We start from the raw sequence: 7,203 nt of genomic DNA, 5'->3' as shown, positions 1-7,203 counted from the left end.
TGTTCTGAAGCAAATAATCGCTAAGGAAAATCGCTTGGATATCTAATTTAGTTTTAACCATTAATGCTTCAATCACCCAACAAATACTCTGCAGAAAGAATTTTACTGTTGGTCATTAAATCTTCTAGAAGCTACCGTTGTAGCGAGATGTCATGCATTAATTCCAGTTACCTTGTATTATAGAATTGATGGACTTGTTTTGACCCTCAAATTCTTGATTGTTCTTTTAGCCTTCTCGACATAGTTTTTTACTCAATTCGAAAGAAATTCACTGTAAATCTACTTGCTAAGGTGTGGTAAATTACATTGTTCGGCTACATGGTGTGCATGTCACTACTGTATCTCACTGTGATGCGCGTTTCACTTCCAAGTCTTTGGAGGTCTCCTTGAAAACCATGGGTACTAAGTTTTTGTCCAATACCACATTTCACCCTCAGACTAATGGCTAGTCTGAATGAACTATCAGACCTTAGAGAACATAGTGCTTTTGTATGTTTTACAGTTTTAGCCAGTTATGTTAGACACTTACCTTTGTTAGAGTTACGTGTAACTGCGGTTACATTTCTGGTTTTGGGTATGGTATCATTTGAGACGTGGTATAAATATTTTATGCACAATATGTGATTGACAGATGAGTATTACGAACAAGTATTTGAATGATTATGATTACAATTTAGAAAATTATGTACTATTTGCGTTGTCGCCTGAAAGGGTAGTGTGTGAGCACGAATCAAAGCGTTAATTAGATGACTTATGTGTAGTTCCCAATTGGGGCATGATGGTAATATTGTACCCTCGGGGATTTATTACTTGCTTATAGAGACAACAATGCATTGTTGGTATTACGAATTGCAGACCGTAATATTGATAATTTATTTGTTGGATTCGTTAAACAAATGGATAGGTAGGTCCGTTTACGTTAGTATACTTATTTATTATAAATTTACCTATTTATTGTTTGGGCTCGACCTAAAGATACTACATACATACCTTCGGAGTACGTGACTCAATGAGTGCATAGGTGAAAAATATTCCATGTTCAGTTTAATTTCAAAACAAAATTTTTAACTTGATGTTATTATATATATGTATTTTGATAGGTTGTTATTATACATATATAAATACTTTTAACTTTACATTTTGATAAAGGGTATTATATTATAGTATTATACTGAAGGAGAAGGGAAGTTAGAGTTTGGAGGCATGAAAGAGGAATCACTGCAATCTGATCGCGACGGAATGCCATCCTCTTTTATGCAACCACTCTAGCTTGATTTCTTCCTTATATATTTTCTATCTATCTTTGAGTATTTTATGTATAGCAATTTATTTGAAATTTTGGGGACGAAATTTTGACAACCAGACCCTGCTTTTAAGACTTTATTAATTTTAAATGTGTGAATTGACGAAAATGCCCTTAGAGGCGAGGGTGTTGACCTTCATAGACCAGCGTAGAGTGAGACGTACGAAATATTCTTTTAGAGTATCCTTGTAGTACTCGACAGTCCGAACATGGCAGCATAAGCAAAATCGAATTTGGAGCCACGATAGAGATTTTACAGACTTACGAATGTGAAGGCGATTTGGTAATTTCAATTGGGAGATATTTTGTGGCTTGTTTTGTGAGACATGTGAGGTCCACACCCCATTCCTTCACTTTTTCCATGTCTCCCTATCTCTTGGAACACACTCTCTCTCATTTTTCAAACGTTCCTCATTTCACTCCTCTACCTAATGATTGCTACCTTACCTCATTTCTCTTTCTCATCTCTCTCTTTCTATCACTCCCTCTCTCACTCACCCTCATTCTCCAGGAACCACCGTGACACCACCACCACAAAACATATCGTTGCTCCGGCTAGCTCCATCGCCTCCGTCGCACCACACTACTATCACCGTTGCTAGCCCATACAACCAACGTGCTTTAATGAGTCCTCAGTGCAGTCGTGCACTACACCCTCATCACTAGTCGCCACTCTCCGGTGAACCCCATTGACACCCAAACACCCTCAACGACACCACCTTGTCCCTCACCATGATTTTAAAACAAGGACAGAGCAAAGTTTCGATTTGGAACCACGCTTAGAAAACCGAGCCCAGTATTCTGGGTTGGAATTTTTTTGTCGACAATGAGTCTAAAAAACAACCTAGAACTTAGTGGATCATGTTTTGGTTTGTGTTTCTAGCCTTTTCTAAGATTTTGGTAGAAGTTTTGGTGCAGAAACGACGCAGGGGAAGTAACTAGTTTTTCAACGAGATATCCAACGACTTTGAGCCGTTTTCCAGCCAATTTCAGCCACGGCAGGACCCCATGTTAGTATATTTCTCTTCCTCTCCTTTCGAGCTTCAATTTGGTATATTAGATTGCTAGTTTTGGTTAAGTTTCGAAGCGATTGGAGCCGGAAATGTTTCCCGTCCAAAATTTTCCCCAGAATCTGGTGACCTGCTAGAGAAAAAGAAGAGAAAAAAAAAAAAAAGGTCTTAAGCCCAGATCCAGCCTAAAACCTGATCCAAACTTGGCCCAAACGCTTGGGCCATTATTTCAGTTGAGTGCAATTCTGAAATGGGCTCAGAATATTCTTTGGAATATTCTGGTGTTGACTTTTTCGAAAATTTCTTGGAGACCCTCCTAGTCTAATTTTGACATCCTGAGTCCGTTTTTGACATCCATTTAGTGAAATTTCGAAGTTTTAACATAGTTGACCATTGAGGTGTCTCAGTTGACTTTTAGGGTGATGACTTTTCCATTGACTTTATCTAAATTTTGTCAGGAACCTCCTTAGTGTATTTCAACGCCATGATTCCAAATTCGCACTCTGTTTTTCCAAATTTATTTGTTTTGGTGGAGTTTTACTAATGGGTCCTAATATGATGTTTAAGTGTGATTATTATCGGTGACTCCAGCTTTCTTAATTCGAACGGCTTCGACCCGACAACATGATCTGTGAGTGGGTCTTTTATTTTATATAGTATATACATATTTGTTAGTTTCCATTTATACATTTGCTAAAAAGTTTCTACAATACGCCTAGATTAGTATGACGTTTATAAGTGTTAGCGCATTGATAAAAATTATGACGTTATGCTACATCCTATGGGATGCACATGTATGCGTATTATTATTGATGCCTTAATTATATTTATGGATGTGAATAATGTTATGTTGATTAGAATTATTGAATCACTGTGGCATGACTATATTTATGTTATCTGGTCATCGTTGCTGCACCGGTGTTAGTACTCACCCGGGCCAGGGCCAGTTTTTCACGTGTATGTACACATTGCACTGTACGCTCACTTTGGATCAATTCTAGGTGCCAATCGTATCCTAGATTATTGTAGGCAATTAGGACTCGTATGTGCTGCGCGTATCGCCAATCTTCAGTGAATGTAATACTAAAGCGTATATTATTATTACAGCTAGTCATATTCATGTCAGAATAACTCTACATGAACTCGTGTGTCAACATGTGTCGATGAGTACTCGATGTGATATATTTATTTCTGCGAGATATTGTGATTACTAGAAGTTATATGCTTATTTACTAATTTTGTGACATATTTAATCCTTGAGGTATTGCAAGTTACAGTAAGTATTTTTATACTATACGTAGTATATATATTTTGAAAACTATACTTGTTTTACGACGAGGGGTTACAATGTTTTCAAAAAGGTTTTTATAAAAGTTTATTTTTAGGCCCACTCACCCTTGTTTTTCGCCCCTCTAGGTTGTAGCAGCTGAACTTTCGTATAGGCGAGGATTCTTGGCAAATCTTATTATTGGAGATTACCTTCAATGGTATAATTCTCATCCTACTCTACTGTACTTTAATTATGCTCTGACATCACTTGTAAAATGGGTTCATTCCGGCTCACAAGCGCACTCTTATATTTAGGCACTTTTAGGTTTAAATTTATTCACATTTTCCATATCACTACATTTTATGGTTTCGTCACCTTCCGGGTGTCGGCCAGCATATCTTGATTAAGAGTCCAAGTGGTCATTCCGGGTCGGGGTGTGTCATTGTTTATAAAACTGAAAAAAAAAAAAAATCTTCATTTTTTCTAAATTGTGATATTAATTTTTCTAAATTGTTCAAAACAAAGTTACAATCACTATTTCAAAAAATAATGGTCCCACAAATATTACTAAGAGAACCCCTCCTAGGAACCGGATTCCCTTCGGACCCAAAAAATCTGAGCCTAAGGATCAAATAATTCGGACCATTGAAATTTGATTCAACGGCTACAAACATGGAGCCCCTCGAAAAGTTATAATAATTGTAGTCGTTGAATTAAATTTCAATGGTTTGAATAATTTGATCATTGGGCTCAGTTCCTTTGGATCTGGAAGTGATCTGGTTCTGCCCTCCTATACCCTCTCGAAGAGGTGTACAAAATACGGCCCATGCGTTTGCCAATTAGGCTAACCATGTTAGTAAGCTATGTTTCCAATAATTAAGTTTAAAAAGGTCTTCGGTGAGTATATACCGAACCCGATTTGTGTTTTAGTACTGAAGTCTAAGTTTAGGGCCTCTAATGAGGGGTAAAACACTGCTTACATATGACTTCTACCAAAATTTTCAAGGACTTCGTGGTGAGAATTTGAGCAACAAATATTATTTAGGGGGTTTCAGTTATTTTTCGTGTCGTTGAGAGAATTGAGAAAAATTGAGAAATAATGTAGGAGCGGGTCAGGTTAAAGATTTTCAAGTGCAATATAAATTAATTTAAAGGCGTTTGGTTTTTTTGTTTTTTGGTTCTCCTAATAAAGGTCTTCGGTTTGGTTCAGGAAGGTTTAAAATTAACCACAAAACATTTCGAAAACAAAAACCTGCAACAAATCGAACCTGTTGGGCCAGTTTGGTTGGGTTGTGGTCAAGGTTTTAATATTCAGCTGAGTTTTGTTGGGTTTTGACATGAATTTCCCTTTCATCATGAAAGTTACGATTTTGGTGATGAAATTAGTGCTTCGTTGTTTCCGGTGGAATAGGTCCACTACGTGTAATTAGCCTTTATCTGGTGGTGATGTTATGGTGTTGGCGGGGTGGTTATAAATTTTTGGGTTGAGCAGTTGGACTTTTGTGCTTCTTTATTATTAAAGACTAATGCAAATGTATGCTACACGTTTCGAATCAAATTATGTGCTGTGAAAATCAGTTTCGGAATTAGGACTGAATTGGATACTTTGTCTTTTACTTTGAGTGTATGGTAATCGACCTTGGTATTAACTTGATCTTATTCTTTTTTGTAAGCAGACCAATTAGTAAATGCAATATAACTTCAAGAAGATGACTGTTGTGCCAAATGGGAAGGACTTCATTGACATTATCTTATCTCGCACCCAGCGGCAGACCCCAACCGTTGTCCACAAGGGTTATATGCCATTTGCCGCCTTCGTCAGTTCTATATGTGCAAGGTGAAATATACCCAGCAAAATTTTCATGAGAAGCTCTCCAGAATCAACGATGTGTTTCCTAGGCTTGATGACATCCATCCTTTCTAGGGTAACCTTCTTCATGTTCTCTACAACAAAGACCACTACAAGCTTGCACTTGGCCAAATCAATACTGCAAGGAACCTTATTGGAAAGATTTCTAAAGACTCTGAAATTGTTGAAGTATGGGGATTCACTTTACTGATATGAATGTCTCAAGGTTGTTGCTCTTGGTCGCATGTGCATGGTTATAAAGAGGATTGATCCTAGTTTAGCTTACCTAGAACAAATTAGGCAACACGTGGCTAGGCTACCTTCAATTGACCCTAATACCATGACAGTATTGATTTGTGGCTATCCGAATGTTGGAAAGAGTTCATTCATTAACAAGATTACTAGGGCTGATGAGGATGTCCAGCCCTATGCTTTCACCACCAAATAGTAGTGAGATGTGCCGCATCACAGCTCTGGCCCACTTGAGTGCTGCGGCGTTGTTCTTCTTGGACATCTCAGGGTCTTGTGGGTACAACAATGCCCAACAGACAACTCTTTTTCACAGGATTAAGTCTCTGTTTATGAACAAACCACTGATTATAGTCTGCAATAAGACTGATTTGCAGCCATTTGACGGTATATCCGAGGAAGACAAAAAGTTGGTCGCAGAGATGAAAAATGAAGCAATGAAGACAGTGGTTGGTCAAGGAGGTGAGGCTACGAATGATGAGGGGGTACTCTTGACCATGAGCACTTTGATCGATGAGGGGGTGATGTCTGTAAAGAATGCAGCTTGTGAGAGGTTGTTGAATCAGAGAGTTGAGCTGAAGATGAAATCCAAAAGAATAAATGACTGCTTAAATTTCATGTTGCAATGCGAAGGCCGTGTGACAATAAGGAAAGGCCTCTATGTATACCTCAGGTAGTTTTAGAAGCTAAGTCTAAGCAAGCGGTGGAGAAGGAAAAGAGGAGTACAGAAAGAGATTTGGAGAATGAGAATGACGGTGTTGGTGTGTACTCTGCCAGTTTGAAGAAGCACTATATCTTAGTTAATGATGAATGGAAAGAGGATGTCATGCCAGAAAATCTTGACGGGCACAATGTGTTTGACTTTGTTGATCCTGATATTTTGCATAGGCTTGAGGAGTTGGAACGAGAAGAAAGACTCCGGCAGGAAGAGGAGGGTGATGATGATTTTGAGATGGAATGGAACTGACTCCAGAAGAGCAGAAGACGTTGGCTGAGATAAGGAAAAAGAAAAGCATTCTCATTCAACAACATGGAATGAAGAAAAGTACGGCAGAGAGTCGACCAACTGTACCAAGGAAATTCGACGAGGATAGGGAGTTCGCAACAAAGAGAATGGGGAGGCAGCTTACAAAGTTGGGGATTTATCCTACTATGTCAATTTATCGAGCGCCGGAAGCAGATCTGTCTCCAGGGGTCGGAAAAGGGAGAGATCAGTTGACAGGGGTGTTACTGACGGTGGCGTCGCTATGGACATATAAATTTCAAATCAATTAAAACAGCTAGTTGTGTCAATGATAAGCTTTAAATCATTCAACAAATATTCTAGTTTTGGTTATTCAGACCAAAGGAAAAAAAGATAAAAAAAAAAAAAATACGGAGGTGTGCAAAATGAACCCACTTTTACGAAGTATAGCATGTGCATAACAACTTGAACCAAAATGCCAAAATGAGTCAATCAAGAGTCTTTCATAAGCCTATTTCATTGTATGAATTTTGGTCAATACGCTATGGCTTTTCATCT

The 7,203-nt window shown here is 38.2% G+C and overlaps 1 pseudogene; it reads left to right on the top strand.

Annotated features, from left to right (window-relative positions):
* The first annotated feature begins 5,271 nt into the window (after positions 1-5,271).
* LOC137714844 (nucleolar GTP-binding protein 1-like) lies at positions 5,272-6,940 on the top strand (annotated as a pseudogene).
* Positions 6,941-7,203: the final 263 nt, after the last annotated feature.

Source organism: Pyrus communis, chromosome 14 (assembly GCF_963583255.1).
Source record: "Pyrus communis chromosome 14, drPyrComm1.1, whole genome shotgun sequence".
Classification (NCBI taxonomy): domain Eukaryota; kingdom Viridiplantae; phylum Streptophyta; class Magnoliopsida; order Rosales; family Rosaceae; genus Pyrus; species Pyrus communis.
This window is presented reverse-complemented; position numbering and strand designations above follow the sequence as displayed.